The sequence below is a fragment of the Aotus nancymaae genome, unplaced genomic scaffold (genome assembly GCF_030222135.1).
Source record: "Aotus nancymaae isolate 86718 unplaced genomic scaffold, 86718_ANA_hifiasm-v0.15.2.pri h1tg000020l, whole genome shotgun sequence".
In the NCBI taxonomy this organism is placed as follows: domain Eukaryota; kingdom Metazoa; phylum Chordata; class Mammalia; order Primates; family Aotidae; genus Aotus; species Aotus nancymaae.
In genome coordinates, this window is record NW_026988432.1 from 56676925 (window position 1) to 56697286 (window position 20362).

The window sequence follows — 20362 nt, forward strand, 5'->3', positions numbered from 1 at the left end:
CTGGAGTTTGTCTCCAGGAGCCGTTAGGTTGGCCCAGCAAAGGCGGTCTCTCTGTGTTATAGATCTTGTAACCGAATTTTCTATTTAGCTTTTGTTGAGGCTGTAATTCATTAAATCATCAAACTACTGTTTGTCTTTCTAAAAGCTGTGATTGGCTTTTTTGAAAAATTGGCAAGGAACTTGTAAAGCCAAAGTTCAGATTTTGTAAAGATTATTAGCAACATTTCATTTCATTTCAATCTATCTATCATCTATCTATCTATCTATCTATCTATCTATCTATCTATCTATCTATTTTTGAGATGGAGTCTTGCTCTGTCACCCAGGCTAGGATGCAGTGGTGCAATCTTGGCTTGCTACAGCTTCTTGGGTTCAAACCATTCTCTTGCTTCAGCCTCCTGAGTAGCAGGGATTACAGGCGCGCACCACCATGTCTGGCTAATATTTGTATTTTTAGTAGAGACGGGGTTTCACCACGTTGGCCAGTCTGGTCTCGAGCTCCTGACCTCAGGTGATCCACCCACCTCTGCCTCCCAAAGTGTTGGGATTACAGATGTGAGCCATCGTGCCAGACCTACAATTTTTTTTTTGAGTCTTGCCCTGCCACCCAGGCTGGAGTGCAATGATGTGATCTCAACTCATTGCAACCTCCCCGTAACAGGTTCAAGTGATTCTTTTGCCTCAGACTCTAGAGCAGCTGGGATTATGGGCGTGTACAACCATGTTCAGCTAATTTTTGTATTTTTAGTAGAGACAGGGTCTCACCATGTTGGCCAGGCTGGTCTCGAGCTCCTGACCTCATATGAGCTACCTGTCTTGACATCCCAAAGTGCTGAGATTACAGGCATGAGCCACTGTGCCCAGCCAATGTATAATTTTTTAAATTTTTTTAATTAGCTGGGTGTGGTGGTGCACACCTGAAGTCCCAACTACTCGAGAGACGCTGAGGCAGGAGAATTCTTTGAGCCCAGGAGGTTGAGGCCGCAGTGAGCTTAGATTGGGCCACTGCACTCCAGCCTGGGTGACAGAGTGAGACCCTTGTCTCAAACAAACAAACAAAATGCCATTCGTTTTTTGTTGAATGATTAAAATTATGCTACAACTGAAGACACTTGATGGCTGAATGGAAAAGTGAAAAACTGGTGGCCCAAGTGGCATTCAGGTGGCCCAGGCTCCCCCACGGAATCTGGATAAGGAGTTGGCAGGTTGCTGGGTGAGGCACCTGCCTGCTGGGCCTCTTCTACCTGCAGTATGAGAGATTTGAACTGGAGACTCCAAGGTCCCTTCTAATCCTGGCAGCCTTCGATTATCTTATTTTAAGCAGTTGCAAAATAATCAAGTGTAGGAGATTTTGAGAGCCATTTAATTTGATTTCAATGTCTTCATTTCATAAGATGGTGCACACACACACACACACACACACACACGTGAATAATGTTCTTCTTTAATACCAGAAGTGATTTTTCATTCCTGGAATTCCAAGACACAGAATGAAAACTCGAAGTTTTAGTTAAAGAAATAATAGTTCAAGAGTTAAAGAGGCTGGGCTGGGCATAGTGGCTCACCCCTGTAATCCTAGCACTTTGGGAGCCTGGGCTGATCACTTGAGTTTGAGACCAACCTGGCCAACATGGTAAAACGCTGACTCTACTAAAAATACAAAAACTAGCTGGGCATGGTGGTGGGCACCTGTAATCCCAGCTACTCAGGAGGCTAAGGCAGGAGAATCACTTCAACTTAAGAGGCAGAGGTTGCAGTGAGCCGAGATCACGCCACTGCACTCCAGTCTGGGCGACAGAGAGAGACTGTCTTTCAAAAAACAAAACAAAACAAAACAACAAAACAACAACAAAAATAACAGATTTTTTAATACCTTGTTTTTTTTTTTGAGACTGAGTCTTGCTCTGTTGCCCAGGCTGGAGTGCAGTGGCTCAATCTTGGCTCACTGCAACCTCTGCCTCTTAAGTTCAAGAGATTCTCCTGCCTCAGCCTCCCAAGCAGCTGGGATTACAGGTGCCCGCCACTAAGCTCACTAATTTTTTGTATTTTTACTAGAGACGGGATTTCACCATGTTGGCCAGGCTTGTCTTGAACTCCTGACTTCGTGATCTGCCAGCCTCAGCCTCCCAAAGTGCTGGGATTATCGGTGTGAGCCACTGTGCCTGGCCAAAGAATCTATTATGATAGCATCTTAGTGCTGTAAATGTTTTAGAAACATTAGCCTTCTACTCACTATATTTAAAATAACTACAGAATTTCTGTATCACATATCTGACCTTGAAGAATCTGTATACAATTTTCTTTTGGAACCATGATATATTTTGCAAATGTCGTATGTATTCCCTTTGAATTAACATCATTGCTTTTCTTTTATATAACTTATTTATTGAGAGAACCAGTTATGGGCTCTGCCTTCACGTAGACTACATTTTTCTGGTCAGACAATTAGCCAAGTAATTATAAGAATGTGTAGTAAGTGATCTAAGTGGAGAAATAGAAGAATATCTGTGAGAACATAACAATAGAGATGAAGATTACTATTTATAGCAGCTTCATAAGGAAGAACTGTATGTTACATTAGATTGTACACAGATATTTATAAAAAATCCTTTAACAGAAAATAGAAGAAAAGCATTTTGTGTCTGTGCAAAATTTATTTATTTATTTATTTTTGCCTTTGGAAACCTGGAAACATATATAATTTTTTTGAACAAATCACTCATAGTCACTAGTGTAAACTTATGAAAATAAATGCTAGGGTAATATTTTTCTTTTAGCTTTTAAGGCATGTAAATAGTTGTATCTAACAAAACTTTGTTTTATTCTAGCAGGTGTAGCTAAAAGAAAAACAACTTTAAAAACTAAAAAAATTAAAAAAACTCTAAATATCAGTAGGCTTTTCATCCTCTGTGGAACCTTTTCCCCCATTCCTCATGGAGAATATCCTTTCTTTAGGAGATTTATGATCCTAATTAGAAACTCATAGTTACCCCCAAATTGACATTTAAAAAGCAACAGTTTGCATTTGCAATATAGACCATTTCAGGTTCATGGTAACTTTTGCTTATTTAAGAAATAAATATATGGAGATTTGTCATTCACACTGTGAAAAAAACAAGGGAGAAAATATTCACAGAATGAATGATTCATAGTTATTTTTGTTAGGGTGAAAAACCATCTCTTGAGAAGGACAATAGTTCAATGAACAAATGCCACAGTGCATGGGATGACACAGGCTATACTCTTACCTGAATGGAGGAGGAAGTAAATTTTTTTTGTTCAAGGGCAGTTTTGATGCAATTGAAATATTACAAAGTCCTACTCATTGTTCATGACTAATCTGATTTTAATAATGATCCTTTGTGTGAGATGCATATATTCTGACAATGAACTCCCCTTTCTACTCCCCAAATAGAATGTGTGAAGTTTCTTATTATTCGTTATTTTTTTTTAAGACAGAGTCTCACTGTGTCTCCCAAGCTGGAGTGCAGTGGCATGATCTGTGCTCACTGCAACCTCTGTCTCCAGGGTTCAAGAGAGTCTCCTGCCTCAGCCTCCCAAGTAACTGGGAATACAGGTGTGCACCACCACACCTGGTTATTATTATTATTTTTTGTATTTTTAGTAGAGATGGGGTTTCACCATCTTGGCCAGGGTGGTCTCTAACTTCTGGCCTCAAGTGATCCTCCTGCCTTGGCCTCCCAAAGTGTTGGGATTACAGACGTGAGCCACTGTGCCCAGCCAAAGTCTCCTATTATTCCTTATGAACATTTCTGTATTACTTCCACAGCTTGGGCTTCTTCTAAGTGCCAAATTCACTTTTAGAAATCACAATCTACTGTGACCCCTTCTCCCAGGGACAATTTTCAGAGTGTTTATATTGAATTGGAGAAAATTAGAGGTGGACATAGCAGTAAAGATCATCTAATCCCTTATTTTACAGGTGGAAAACTCAATCTTCAGAAGTTTAGTTCCATATCTGATAGGTTCAGTGCTCCAGCTAGAACTCAGGAAAGATGAGAAGGGACAAGAAAATGTCTGCTTATGAAGAATTGACTGTGATAGCCGTGGACACTCCTGGTTTAATTTTAGTCCTCACAATAATCTTATGTTGTTGGCAAATTCCTAATCTTATTCCACCACAGCATTATTGAGAAATAATTGACAAACAAACTTGCAGAAGTTTAAGGTGTACAACCACTGATTTGATATGCATATACATTATGAAATGACCACCACAATCAAGTTAGTTAACACATCTGTAACTTCACCTGCCTACCATTGTTTTTGGTTTTGTTTTGTGGTGAGAGCATTTAAGATCTATCTCTCAGCAAATTTCAACTATACAAATTCCATGCATTTAGTACATTTGCAATGTTGTCCAACCATTATTGCTATCCACTTTCAGAACTTTTTCATCATCCCAAATGGAAGCTCTATGCCCACTAAATAATAACTTCTTATGCTCCTTCCCGCCAGCCCCTGGTAATTTCTATTCTACTTTCAGTCTCTATGAATTTGCGTATTCTTGATGTTTAATATAAGTAGAATAATAAAATATTTGTCTTTCTATGTCTGGCTCATTTCACTTAGCATAATAGTTTCAAGATTTCAAGGGTTGATAACATGTATCAAGAGTTCATTTCTTAATTATTATTTGTAGAGACAGGGTCTCACTATGTTGCCCAGGCTGGTCTTGAACTCCAGGGCTCCGGCTACCTTCTCACCTTGGCCTCCCAAAGTGCTGGGATTCCAGGTGTGAGCCACTGCACCCAGCCTCATTATTTTTTTATGGCTGGATAATATTCTGTTGTACGCATGTACCACATTTTGTTTATCCATTCATCTGTCAGCGAGCATTTGAACTGTTTCCACCTTTTGGCTACTGTGAATAATGCTGCCATGAACATGGATGTACAAGTATCTGGCATGTAGTTTTATCATACCCTCAGAGAGTGTATATTTCCTCCCATTATTCTTCTCTTTAAACTTTTTTTCTAGCAATTCCTTCATGTTAGTATTTTCTGGTTAATCTGAAAATAGTTTGCTGGGTTTCTGCCCTTTAATTTCCAATGCTTTTAAAATTTTGTTTTGTGTAATATCAGAATTAATATTGGTTCACTATTGAAACTTCCCATTAAAGTATTATGGCTTTCCTTTCTATTATTCAGGTTTAAATAATTGTGCCCTCAATAGAGCTTTCAGCATGTTAATATTGCTCCTCTGCATTTTTGTTTTTTGAGACAGAGTCTTGCTTTGTTGCCGAGGCTGGAGTGCAGCGGCACCATTTTGGCTCACTGCAACCTCCATGTCCCAGGTTCAAGAAATTCTCCTGTCTTGGTCTCCTGAGTAGCTGGGATTATAGGCATGTGCCACCACTTCCAGCTAATTTTTGTATTTTTGGTAGAGACGGAGTTTTACCACGTTGGCCAGGCTGGTCTCGAACTCCTGACCTCATGTGATCCATCCGCCTTGGCCTCCCAAAGTGCTGGGATTACAGGTGTGAGTCACTGTGCCTGTCCCCTCTGCATTCTTTAAGATTATTCTTAGTTATGTTCTTTGATGGTTATTTATTTATTTATCTTGAGACAGGGTCTCGCTCTGTTGCCCAGGCTGGAGTATAGTGTCGCGCAATCTTGACTGACTGCAACCTCCACCACTTGGGTTCAAGCAATTCTCCTGCCTCAGGCTTCCAAGTAGCTGGGATTACAGATGCATGCCACTACGCCCAGCTAATTTTTGTATTTGTAGTAGGGATGGGGTTTCACCATATTGGCCAGGCTGGTCTTCAACTCCTCAAGTGATTGACCTGCCTTGGCCTCCCAAAGTGCTAGGATTACAGGTGTGAGCCACCGTGCCTAGCCTTTGATGGTTATTTTTAGTGGAATATTTATCATTTTATTTTCTACTGCTTATTGTTGGTACACAAGCCATTAATTCTTGCATAGTAATGTTACTGATACCATACTTTAATAATATTTATATGATACATTCTAAACTGTTATTTAATGTTTTAAATTGGTAGTGTGCTTAGGATCCTTCTCTTCATGGATTGCTTTTGTACTTACTAAATATATATATTTAATAGAAAGAACATATGCTTTAAAAGATTAAATTGTTGCTGCACATTATCCATATGTAGGGAGTAGCAGCATTTATCTTAGAGGCAGATGGTTTGTTTTTTTCTTTAGGCAAAATCTTAGTGGATCTTTTGGTTATAGAAGTCTTAGACTGTTAAAGATTGAAAAAAGGAAAATGAAGCTGTTCTGTCTAATAAAATAATATCATGAACATTCTCAAATTCCTTTGCTACATAAAGAGGGAGGGCATGGGAAACCCCAAGGTTTAGAAAAGAAAAACCATGGGGAAACATGGCGCCAGTGGGGAGTGGAGTCCCATGCAAATACGGCTGGTAAGAAATTCCCTTTAAGGGAATGTCTGAGTGACAATGATAACTAGTATTAAGTTATAAGTTGGTTCCTGTTCTGTGCTCTGTTGTGGTCTGTTCTAAAAGAAAATACATTAATAGAAAATCTGAGGTATAGTAAGGACAACAGATCGGGAAATGATTGCACTGAAAGATAGTTAATTACTCATAGTTCCCAAGGGGAAGAGGGCAGGGGCAATGAGGAAGGCAGGAGGCCCAGGCAGGGTGACTCACGCATGTTATGCTCCAAACCAGGCACGCTCAGCATACGCACATAGGGCAGATATGACAGCATCAAGTTCACAGGCGCTAGAAACATGGTCAGTACACAATCCTTCTCAGTTGTTCTAAACCTTCAATAAAGTTCTATCTATGTAACTAGCTTATGTTAATAATACTTTGGAGAATAAAGGAAACAGGGCTGTTTTTCAGGTTGCAAATGTTGCTACAGGAAGTGAGTAGAGTAGAAAATCCAAGTGAGAGGGGACCAGGAGAAATGCAACCACTTCCCACCAAGAATTCTTACAAGTACTGAGGAAGGCTGCAGACATCACGTGGGATGGAGGCCCAAGTCAACTTATTTGGGGAATAAATGCCTCAAGAAGGCTGGGGAAGTTGGAAATACCCAGTTTCAGGCCCTTGGGTTATGATGGCAGGAATTCTAGCTTTCAAAGCTTGGGGAACTTTAGGAGATGGCTTGAGGGATGGTCTGTTCTTAAAGGAAGGATCCTTTACAAAACTGATTCTGAGGTCATGGGCATGAATTTTGGGAATTGGAAAAAAATGATGCATTTTCTCTCCATAGAAACGTATAATATTTTATATATCACATCAACAGCTAACAGAAAGCTCTAGAGCCCATCTATAGATGTTGGTCCATGAACCTTGAGTGAAATATCTCTGTCTTAGAAGTCACAGTAAAAGAAACAAACATATGTTCTCTTTAAATTGGTCGTGACACACCTGGTTCAGTTATGCATCTTTAGTAGCAGTACATGTTTTGATTGAGATAACTATTTTTTCTTTAATCAACTCTATTGTCTGCGTTCTTACTTATAATGTAGTAAGAAATTAGGTCAACTTAAAATGATAGAAGTTCGTCGTAAATGCCAGTGTGAGGCCGGTTGCCTCTCTGGGAGCTCGGACGCACATCCCCCGACTTTTTTCTGAAAGCTCAGACATGCTCGGTATGTTCCCTTCTCCCCTTCTCGCACAGCCTGGCTTTCCCTTAAAGAACCCAGTATGCAAGCAGGGTCTTGTGATTCTAGCCAATAAGCAGCCAAGTCTTTCTAGCCAATAGCAGCCAAGTAATTCTAACCAATAGCAGCCAAGTCCTGTATGCAAACAAAGGCTTGTAACCTTACCCAATAGTAGTCCTGCTCTCCCACAACCAATCGAGGTCCTTCACTCCCTATAAAAACCCACATTTGAGAGGAGTCCGTGTGACTTCTCTGACCCCTCCTGTTGGACCACAGAACCTCGCCAGGGAGCCTGAGTAAACCTTTCATATTGGATCTTCTTGTGTTGGCCTCAGTTTCTTCCTTTTAAATTCGGCAAGAACCCAAGAACAAACCTTACAGCCAGGACAGTTTTCTAGTATTTATTATTAAGGGGTTATTATTTCTTTCTAAAATAAGTTGAGACTCATTTTCTTGTCCTTCTTTCTATTTAAGAGTGTGTATCATATTAGAAAATGTGGGTCCTTAAGTTCTGAGAAGAATCAAAGGAAATAATTACCAAAAGGGAGACTTTGCCAGGTGCAGTTGTGCACACTGGTAGTCCCAGCTACTTAGGAGGCTGTGGCAGGAGGGTGGCTTGAGTACAGGAGCTCTGGGCTGTAGTGCGCTATGCTGAATGGGTGTCTGCACTAAGTTTGGCATCAATGTGGTGACCTTTTGGGATCAGGTCAAAACTCCTGTGCTGATCAGTAGTGGAATCACACCTGTGAATAGCCACTATATTCTAATCTGGGCAACATGGTGAGACTCTGTCTCTGAAAAAAAAAAATTAATTAAAAAATAAAAAAAGATCACTGTCATGGTGGCTCATGCCTGTAATCCTAGCACTTTGAGAGGCTGAGGGTGGTGGATCCCTATGTCAGGAGTTCAAGACAAGCCTGGCCAAGATGGTGAAACCTTGTCTCTACTAAAAATACAAAAATTAGATGGGTGTGATGGCAGGTGCCTATAGTCCCAGCTACTCAGGAGGCTGAGTCAGGGGAATTTCTTGAATCCAGGAGGAGAAGGTTGCAGTGAGCCGAGATTGTACCACTGCACTTTAGCCTGGGAGACAGAGAGAGACTCTGTCTCAAAAAAAAAAAAAAAAAAAAAAAAAAAAAACAAAAGGGAGATTTTATTTTGAAGTTGTGGAAAAGTTTTCTGAATAGTTCAAAGGAGAAATAAAAATCACGTAATGAAATAATAAAAGATGGCTTGACATTTCCCTTAAAATTTTAATAAGTAATTTGATAATTTAATGTTGGTTAATACCTGCTTTGGGACCATAAATTAGAAGTCATTTTACTGGTAAAATGATACCTAGAGTGACTAAAACAAAGCAGTCTACAAGAGTTTCATAAGATACATCTCAACAGTCTCCATTTATCTATAGGCGTCATCTTAAGTCACATTAGGTATTGTATAATAAAGAATTTGTCATGGCATTAAACATGCACAATATGTTGGAAAAAAAACAAAAAAAAATTTGTCTAGTGTTTGCCTCAGGTTCCTGGGACAGAGAATTTAAACCACTGGCATCTCCTCAGTGATAGGAGTGTCTCCTTTTCCTGCTGGGCCCCTCAGACCCAGCCTGAGTTTACACTAATAAGGTGACTTACGGTGGGCCCCTAGTTTTGGAACGGGAACTGGCCATGCTAGAAAGACCAACAATGTGTTTAGAGAGTTGGAGCTTTGAGCCAAGTGGTATCAGTCCAACTTCCAGGAAGGGGAGTGGGGCTGGAGGTTGAGTTCAGTTATTTGCCAATGATGCAGTCAATCGTCCCCACATAATGAAACCCCAATAAAAACTATAGATGCTGAAGCTCCAGTGAGCTTCCCAGTTGGTGAACAAACACATCGATGGGCCAGGAGGGTGATACATCCTGATTCCACAGGGAAAGGACATGGGAGTTTCATGTTTGAGACCCTCCCAGCCCTCACTCTACAGGTCTCTTCTTTTGATTGGTCCTGATAAGTACTTTTTATAATAAAATGGAAGACAATAAGCTAGGTGTGGTGGCTTACACCTGTAATCCCAGCACTTTGGGAGGCTGAAGCTGGTTGATCACTTGAGGCCAGGAGTTTGAGACCTGCCCGGCCAACATGGTGAAACCCCTTCTCTACTAAAAATACAAAAATTAGCCAGGTGTGGTGGCACATGCCTATAATCCCAGCAACTTGGGAGGCTGAGGCATGAGAATCACTTGAACCCGGGAGGCAGAGGTTGCAGCGAGCTAAGGTCATGCCACTGCACTCTAACCTGGGTGACAGAGCAATATTCCATCTCAAAAATCTCCACATCCCCCCAGAAACCCCCAAAACTGAAGACAATCAATACAGTGCTATCCTGAGTTCTGTGAATTGTCCTATTAAATGATCAAATCTGAGGGAGATGAAGAACTTCCAGGTTTTTAACCAGGTGGACAGAAGCATGGGTGGCCATGGGACTCTGGAGCTGGTGGCTGGTGTCTAAGTGGGGAGGTTCTTGTGGAGGACTGTGTTCTCAGCCTGTGAGTTCTGTGTGATCTCCAAGTAGCTAGCATTGGAATTGCGCTGCAGAAGGAGTTCAGAGGAATGAAGAAAAACTTCTCAGCTGGGTGCAGTGACTCATGTCTGCAATCCCAGCTTTTTGGGAGGCTGAGGCAGGTGGATAACTTGAGGCCAGGAGTTTGAGACCAGCCTGGGCAACATAGCAAAACCTTGTCTCTACAAAAAATAAAAAATTATCTGGGAGTGGTGGCACACGCTTGTAATCCCAGCTATTTGGAAGGCTGAGATGGGAGTCACTTGAGCCTAGGAAGTAGAGTCGTGGTTGTGCCACTGCACTGCAGCCTGGGCAACAGAGCAAGACCCGGTCTCAAAAAAAAAAAAAAAAAAGGAGAAAAAAGAAAAGTTTCCCAACTGTTTGAGGTGGCTCATGCCTGTAATTTCAGCACTTTGGGAGGCTGAGGCAGGAGGTTCACTTGAGCTCAGTAGTTTGAGACCAGGTGGGCAAGATAGGGAGACTCCATCTCTACAAAAAAATAAAAAAATTAGCTGGGTGTGGTGGTGCATGCCTGTAGTCCCAGCTACTCTGAAGGCTGAGGTGGGAGGATCACTTAAGCCTGGGAGGTCGAGGCTGTAGTGAGCTGTGATCATGCCACTGCACTCCAGCCTGGGTGACAGAGTGAGATCTTGTCTCAAAAAAAAAAAAAAAAAAGAAAAAAAAAAAAGAACTTCCTTTGGTGAGGTAGTTAGATACTGAGACTGGCTACACACTGTCATGTTCAGGAGGATTGCTTGAGGCCACGAATTCTAGACAGGCTGAGCAACAGTGAGACCCCTGTCTTTATAAAAAAGAAAATATTAGCTGGGTGCAATGGTGTGTACCTGTAGCCCCAGCTACTTGGGAGGCTGAGGAAAGAGGATCATTTGAGCCCAGGAAGTTGAGGTTTCAGTGAGCTATGATCATGCTGCCACTGCATTCTAGCCTGGGTGACAAACTGAGACTGGTCTCCAAAAAAAAAAAAAAAAAAGAATATTTGTTTTGTGTGCCTGGGTAGTGGGTGATATGGTTTGGCTGTGTCCCCATCCAAATCTCATTTTCAATTGTATGTAACTCCCCATAGTTCCCATGTGTTATGGTAGGAATCCAGGGAACATAATTGAATCATGGGGGTGGTTTCCCTCATACTGTTCTCATGGAAGTGAGTAAGTCTCATGAGGTCTGATGGTGTTATAAAGGGAAACTCCTTTCACTTGGCTCTCACTTCTTTCTTGTCTACTGCCATGTAAGACGTGTCTTTCACCTTCTGCCATGATTGTGAGGCCTCCCCAGGCATGTGGAACTGTGAGTCTATTAAACCTCTTTTTCTTTTTAAATTACCCAGTCCTGCGTAATTTATCAACTTTGTCAGCAGTGTAAAAATGAACTGATAGAATGGGTAAATAAAAAGCATGAAGGAACTCCAGAAACCATAGAGCAAACAATCTCTGGAGATTGCCACGCATGCTAAGCCAGCTCTAAACACATATACAAACTAAGTGAAGTTTGTCTTCAGTGCCATTTGGGGACCTGGCCTTCACTCAAACCACCATCCTCCCTCTGTTCAGTTTCCCAATGCCATCAAGCTATCCAGGCAGACCAGAGTTGTCCACACAGTTGTCTTCCCAACTTCAAAACATGTTCTTCCCCTTCCTTGAATCAGAAGTAGCTTTCAATTATCATATTGGAAAGATCTGATAAACTTACTCTCCCTAAGCTCTACTCACTGACTGAGTGAAAAACATGATTCTTCCATGAGCATTTCTCCAGTCCCTTTTATGAGAGTTGAACTGTGATTGAGAGATTTCCTTTTCACCACCTGTTATATTTCCTAAAATCCTACCATTAACCTGATTCCTGAGGGTGTGAAGATTTTTGGCTTTTAATAGACCTCTATTAAAATATACTTTAGCACTCTACCAGCCAAAACCAGCTAGTTGAAGAGGTGCGAAAAGAATGGGTAATAAATGTTGAAGGAGGGCATGGGTGATGTGTGGGTGTGGAAGCAGAGGCAGAAGCCTGCCTTGTTGAGTGGAGTTAATTTCTAAAACTTTGATTTTTATGGTCTTAGACATGGCCATGTGGAAGGAAATCTGGAGGAAAAGATACAGGTAACTGTGTGACTGCTTCATCCACCTAGAGGAAGGTGGTCTCGGTCCAAGTTCTAGAAACAGAAAAGCAGTGGGAATGAGGCACAGTGGAAAAAGCATGGGCTGGTTCTGGTCTAACCTTTGCCACTGGGCAGCTGCATGAACTTGGTGCAGTCATTTAACCTTCCTGGGTCAGAATCTTCAAAGGTGACATACGGGGGTCAGACTAGATGACTGATTTCTAAGGCACCTCTGGGTAGAAACCCACTTTCTGATACTCATGGATATAGTGAATGGGATTCATCCCTTCTTTGCAAGGATGGTACAATACTGTAGGGTTTGAGCTCCTCTGCCTGTGAAATCGCTCATTTCTTAAAAGATCCCATCTCTGTCTCCTGTTGCCAGTCATATCTTCTTCAAGGGCCACCAAGCTTAGCATATGTCATCTTTCTCTTTTACTTTGATAGTGATCATTTTGCCTTAAACCTTTCAAATCCCTTTTGTTGCCTTTGGCTTTAAATTTAGTACAGCTTCCATGGGACTTTGGACTTAGGTCATCTCCCAGGGAGGGACACTGTGGGCAGCAGTGAATCCTGGAAGCAGGATCAGAAGCAAGACAGAAATAGCAGAGGTGAGTCTGGGGTTTAGATTGAGAATAGATCAAGTGAAAAACTCCCCTTAGGGGTGAAGAGCAAGTAACAAATCAGGAGCAAGCATCGATTCAGAAATGCAGGCACAGACACAATATCCATAGATCAAGGAGCCTCTAAACCACAGAAGACTTCTCACATAATCCCAGATGCACCAGTACCCAGTGTTTTGCCTTTTCAGGACATGGCCAAGCTAATGTTGAAAGGCTGCAGAGAGCTGGAGGCCATTATCCTAAGTGAATTAATGCAGGAACAGAAAACCAAATACCACATGTTCTCACTTATAAGTGAGATCTAAACATTGGGTACTCATGGACATGCAGATGGCAACAATAGACACTGGGGACAGAGCGAGGAGTGGAGAGGGGTGAAAGGAGTGAATAATGAACTATTGGGTACTATGCTCACTACCTGGGTGATGGCATCACTCGTATGCCAGACCTCAGCATCACACAGTATACCCATGCAACAACCTGCATGTGTACCTCCTGAATCTAAAAGTTGAAATTATAAATAAAATAAAATAAATAAAATAAAATGTTGCTCTAATTTCTAGACCAAAAAAACCCAACCAACTGACCAAACAAAAATACTGAACATAAAAGAAAAGCTGCTGCAATGTAAGAGCTGACACTCTGGGTAGATTCTGCTCTGCTGGTTGTGAAATAGAGTTTATGGAGTAGATATAATGTACGTGTGCATGTGTGGAAAGGGGTAGGGAGGGGTGAGTGACTGGCCTATGAGGTCATCCTATCTTGAATACTTAGATATTAAAATATCTTCAAAAGTATCCTGAATAGGTGGTTATTTTATCATAATTTCTTTTGTAAAGTGAAAGCAAGTTTATTGAGAAAGTAAAAGAATAGGCCGGGGGCAGTGGCTCATGCCTGTAATCCCAGGACTTTGGGAGGCTGAGGTGGGTGGATCACCTGAGGTCAGGAATTCGAGACCAGCCTGACCAACGTGGAGAAACCCTGTCTCCACTAAAAATACAAAATTAGCTGGGTGTGGTGGTGGGCACCTGTAATCCCAGCTACTTGGGAGGCTGAGGCAGGAGAATCGCTTGATTAAGGAATTTAATCTTGCGGTGAGCCAAGATTGTGCCATTGCACTCCATCCTGGGCAACAAGAGTGAAACTTGGTCTCAAAAGAAAAAAAAAGCAAGTAAAAGAATAAAAAAATGACTACTCCATAGAGCACCCCAGAGGGCTGCTTGTTGCTCATTTTTATGGTTATTTCTTGATGATATGCTAAACTAGGGGTGGATAATTCATGCCTCCCCTTTATAGAGCATATAGGGTAACTTCCTGACATTGCCATGGCATTTGTAAACTCTCATGGTGCTGGTGGGAGTGTAGCAGTGAGGATGACCAGCGGTCACTCTCCTCATGGCCATTTTGGTTTTGGTGGGTTTTGGCTTGCTCCTTCACTGCAACCTGTTTTATCAGCAAGGTCTTTATGACCTGTTTTTTGTGCTGACCTCCTGTCTCATCCTGTGACTTAGAATGCCTTAACTGTCTGGGAATGCAGCCTGGTAGGCTTCAGCCTCATTTGACCCAGCTCCTATTTAAAATGAAGTTGCTCTAGTTCACACCCTTCTTTTTTATAAGAGAACCCTTAATCCTAAGGATTGCAAAGGGATGAAGTCTTCTGTAACTTCTTCAGGCTGAATAGGGGCGATGATATTCCTGCCAAACTATGAGTCTCTTCAGGGTAGATTGGAGCTCAGTCAGAAAGCATCAGTATGGTAAGGTCCATTCATAAGTCTTGAGTTTTGACAAAAGGTGATATCTGGACGATTAATAAGTGTTTAAGAAAACATTCAGTAAGCTTGTCCTGTATTCCTACACAAAGAGTGTAACAGCAATATATCCCACAAGAGTAAAGCAAATAATAAAGAGTAAAGCAAATAAGTAAAATTATTCCAAGTAAAGTAAATTAGAAATCTTTTTCATGAACCGGGCAACTGTTGGAACTAAGCTGATATGAGGGTTGCTAGATGATTCCAATATGTGCCCAGGATTATCCAGATTTTTACATTACCAAACCTCTTGTTTCTTCTGAGTAGAAGTCAGAGATAACTGGTTGGTTCACAGGAATAAGCAAGGTTAGCCTAAATTGCAGAAACTAACTTAAAAACAACTAATGAAACTAGAATTTTTTTTTTTTTTTTTTTTTTTTGAGACAGAGTCTTGCTCTGTCGCCAGGCGCCAGGTTGGAGTACAGTGGTGCAATCTCAGCTCACTGCAATCTCCACCTCCTGGATTCAAGCAATTCTCCTGCCTCAGCCTCCCCAGTAGCTGGGACTACAGGTGCACGCCACAATGCCCAGCTAATTTTTGTATTTTTTAGGAGAGACGGGGTTTCACCATGTTGGCCAGGATGGTCTCAATCTCTGGACCCCGTGATCCGCCCACCTTGGCCTCCCAAAGTGCTGGGATTACAGGCGTGAGCCACTGCGCCCGGCTGAGACTAGAATTTAATAACAAGTGTACCACAATTCCTGAAACATAGTATTTCTCTCTCCAGTTTCCCATTTTTACTAAAGACAAATCATGGTAAGACTGACTGGCTAGCCGGGCGCGGTGGCTCACGCCTGTAATCCCAGCACTTTGGGAGGCCGAGGCGGGTGGATCACGAGGTCAAGAGATCAAGACCATCCTGGTCAACATGGTGAAACCCTGTCTCTACTAAAAATACAAAAAATTAGCTGGGCATGGTGGCGTGTGCCTGTAATCCCAGCTACTCAGGAGGCTGAGGTAGGAGAATTGCCTGAACCCAGGAGGCAGAGGTTGCGGTGAGCCGAGATCATGCCATTGCACTCCAGCCTGGGTAACGAGAGCAAAACTCTGTCTCAGAAAAAAAAAAAAAAAAAAAAAAAAGACTGACTGGCTTTATTACACTTGGCCTAATTATTCATATAAAATTCAGCAAGAATACTTATTTTTCACATAAGCTCTTTTTAAATTGGCTTTGGTGGCACTCTGTTCCACAGAAGAAATTTCAGATAAGACTTTTTAAAAGCTGAACCCATGAGTCTGTACCCTCAAATACCTATGAATTAGGTAAATTTCTTTCCACTTGAGGTCCCAAGATAACTTGGGGCTCCTGGACTTGTTAGACAGTGACATTCTTTACTTACAACAGGTTAGAAACCCTGTACAGAAACTGTTGTAGGCAAGGTATGAGGCCAGTTCCCCATGAGGCTTTTATTGGCTCTATAAGTTAAGTTTAATTCCTTAAAGGAAAACATACCATTCCAGTCAAAGCCTTGATAAAATAACCAATTTCTCCAATTGTGCCTGTTACAAAAGAAAAGATTCTTACTACACTTATGCAAATAACTATATTGTCATAAGTTAAGAATATTCACAACTAGCTTCCAAATTCTGGAGAAATTAGGTAGAGAGAAACAAATATGCTCCAAATTTTGTTCATGGCTGTATAATTTACTTACTGGCTACAAGCTGTAAATAGCTCAAAAGAAAAGTTTCCTTGACTATGAAAACGAAAACAAAGGATTAGCAACATTTTAAGCAAAGTTAAAAAGATTTACTTCAGTTTTCTGATGGTTTAGCTAATCCAGTTAACTTCTGTTCTATTTGATATTCATGAACATTCCACCTCTTCATGAGAGTTCTGAAAGTTTTTTCCTCTAATGTTACAATTTACAAAGGTATTAGAAACCTGCATTTAAGAACACCTGCTAGAGTTCTATAGTTATTTATCATGATTTTCTTACCATTATTTAATTTACAGAGAAATTTAGCATTTATACCATAGTTTATGTTGACATTGTGCCAATTGGGGCTTTCAAATTTTGCCTAATTGGATTATGAAACCAACATTTTTGGGGATAACAAGAGTAATTCATTTAACTCTCACAAGAAGCCATGAGATAGGTATGGGGAATGAGGAAAATGAATTTCAAAGAGGTTAAGTAACTTGTCCAAGAGCAATTAGAGGAAACATAATGGAACTGGGATTCACGTATAAGCCTGTTAGACCACTAAAACCCAAGAAAATTTCTCTACTATATGTGCCAATATCAATGGGGAACTAAAATGGTTCTCTGTATTAGAATATTGTAGCTATTGCAGCATGAAAGGCCAAAAGAAGGTTTTCTTCACTTTCATTTTCTGCCAAAACTCTCAGCTCATTACATCTGTGGAACTTTGTTTTTTTCTGGTGAGGGGGTGATACAGCCAAAATAAACAACAATCTTTACAAAAAAATATCTTTAGCATTTCCCTCAGGTAGGAAATAGGTTAGAGAGAAAAGCCTGTGAATACTAAGAGTCAGGGGTCTGTGTGTGCAACTCTCCCCCATCCAAGAGAATGATCTAATGGGAAAAGTATGTTTGTTCAGTGACAGTAGAGAGTAGAGTTGAAAAGGGTCCCAGTGTTCTGCCTCCCCTCCCTGGGCTGTGTATGTGTGTGTGTGTGTGTGTGTGTGTGTGTGTGTGTGTGTGTGGTATAATAACATTTGACTCCAGGTAAGCAAGTGGTGTGTGAGTGCTTCCTTTCCCAAGTAAGGCCTAGGGGAGACCCAAGCTTTGCAGAGAAGCCCTTTCCTACCAAAGCTTGGCATGGCAGTGGCAAATGCCTGTGAGGGTAGTGGCCAAGATTGGCTGAGAGAAGACAGATGGAGTAGAAGTGGCTGCCAATCATGATGAAGGGGCGCTGTCAGCAGATGCTGCGTGTCCCATTTGAAAGAGAAACCACAGCTGGCATAATGTCCCCGACTAAAGACCCAGCAAGGTAAGTGCTAGTAGCTCCGTGGAGTCACTGGAGACTGGAGAGCCATCAAGAACCAGATGCTGCTGGACCTGGGGGCTCATGCCTGCAATCACAGTACTTTGGAAGGCTGAAGGCTTTGAGACTAGGAGCTCATTTGAGCCCAGAAATTTGAGACCAGCCTGGGCAACATAGTGAGACCTGGTCTCTAAGGAAAAAAAAAAAAAAAAAAAAAGCCAAGTATGGCGGCACATGCCTGTAGTCCCAGCTACTCAGGAGGCTGAAGCAGTAGAATCGCTTCAGCCTGGAAGGTCAAGGCTGCAGTGAGCTGTGATCACATCAATGCCCTTTAGCCTGGGTGACAGAGTGGGACCCTGTCTCAAAACAACAACAACAACAACAACAAAACCCAGTTGCTTCTCCCACTTAAATATAGGCACTATCACAAGCTCTCTAAAACTCACACCCTTAGGTGAAAGTGGAAATAAGGTCCTTGGGTTTTCCTGGGAAAAAAATTCTGACTTAAATAATAACATCAGTGTTTTGTAATCATTGATTTCACTGAATTTACCTAGAAATTATTAGATTAAACTTTCTGCTAATAGTACTGGAAGCTCAGGGAAGCAATTAAATTCTGTTATAAGAAAATAAAAATACAATTTAATGTACTTTAGTCCTTGACTATAAAAACCCATTCTCCTGTATATAATAATGCAAAACATATCCTAATATTTTCCGCCTGCCTCCGTGTTTTCCCACAGTTTTCCATTTTTTTTTTTTTTTTTTTTTTTTTTTTTTTATTTCCTCCCACACAGGCTGAATTGCTAGGCTGTCCCTGTCAGCTTTCTTGGATTTAGAGGTCAGGAGCTCCAGGGGACCTTGAAGGTGTCAGATTGTTAGTTATTATTGTAATAACTGTTCAGTTAACTAAAAGCTTTATGAATTTGTATATTGAAAAGTTTCAGATGGTTGCTATTTATTTTAGCTTGCTCCTTTTGCAATAAAAGCTTTCTATTTAATTATTAATTTAACTGTTATTCCTGGCAATTCTTGGCTATAAATAAATGTTTTCAAAACACTATCCACAAAGCACTAAGGGTTTTTTCTCTAGTGGTAGAGCTGTTCTATTTGAGACTGTTGATGCTGTCAGTAGTGTTTAACCATGAATAAATACTACTGATAAAAATTAAATTAGTTTCTTCATGATTTTGGGAGGGTTGGGAGCAAATAATATAATTTAGACAAAACTTGTGGTGTCTTAATTGTAATTGGAGGACCAAAAGAATTCTGTTATTTACCAATCATAATGAAAGCAGAAATAACCGTTGGAGATTGTGATGGCTAGTTTTATGTGTCAACTTGGATAGGCTATAGGATTTAATTATTCAATCAAACACTAATCTAATTGTTGCTGTGAAGGTATTTTGTAAACGTGGTTAACAGCTACAATTAAGAGGGTTTAGGTAAAGGAAACTATTCTTGTGTGTGGGCCTCATTTAATCAGTTGAAAGCCGAAGAGCAAAATCAAAGTTTCTCTGAGAAAGAAGAAATCCTGCCTCAAGGCTGTAGCATTAGCTCCTGCCTCAGCGTCTCCAGTCTGCTAATCTTCCCTGTGGATTTTGAACGTGCCAGCCCTCACACTCTTGTAAGCCCATTTCGGGAAACCTCTCCCTGTCACTCCTGCCTCTGTGTCTCTGTCTCTGTGTTTATGTGTGTATGTATGCATGTATGTACCCATCCATTCTACTTACTGCTCTCCTACTGGTTCTGTTTCTCTGGAGAACTTTGCTGGATTGATATAGAGTTTTGTACTGAGAATGGCTCTAGAGGAACACATTTTAATGATGAGTTTTATGGATTGGTATAGAATATGATTAGGTTTAAATTCAGTGGTAAAAAGGACATTGATAATCTGTGGCATAATGTGGCAATAGAGATATGCAAAATGTCACCACTGGATACTCCTAATCAAATAGTTATAAGAGGCAAGGTTATGGGTGGCCATGTAATTGAAGCCTTAGAGCATTTTTTTTGTCAAAGGTAGCATAATGAGATTGGTTGTGTAATGGATGACTTTTATGTGTGAACTTGACTAGGTCAATGTCTAAACATTGTTTCTAAGTGTGTCTGTGAGTGTTTCTGGATTAGATTAACACTTGAATCAGTTGACTCAGCAAAGCAGATTACCCTCCTCAATGTTGGTGGGTATCATCCAATCTGTTGAGATCCTGAATAGAACAAAAGGCAGGGGAAGAGAGAACTTATTCCTTCTTTGCTTGGTTGTTGAGGTGAGACTTCAGTATTCTGCTGTAGGGGGACTGGAATTTACACCATCACTTCCCACGGGTCTCAGGCCTTTGAATTCACACTAAACTACATCACTAACTTCTGGATCTCCAAGTCACAGATGGAAAATTATATGACTTCTCAGCTTCCATAATTGCATTAGCCAATTCCTTATGACAAATATCTTTCTCTCTCTCTCTCTCTCTCTCTCTCTCTCTCTGTGTGTGTATGTGTGTGTGTGTGAGAGAGATATGCCATACAATGATGTTTTGTCCAATGATGGACTACAAATACAATTGTAGTCCTATAAGATTGTAACACCATTTTCCACTGTGCTTTTCTATATTTAGATATTTTTATATGTATTGCTATTATTTGAGATGGAGTTTAACTCTGTCACCCAGGTTGGAGTGCAGAGGCACGATCTCAGCT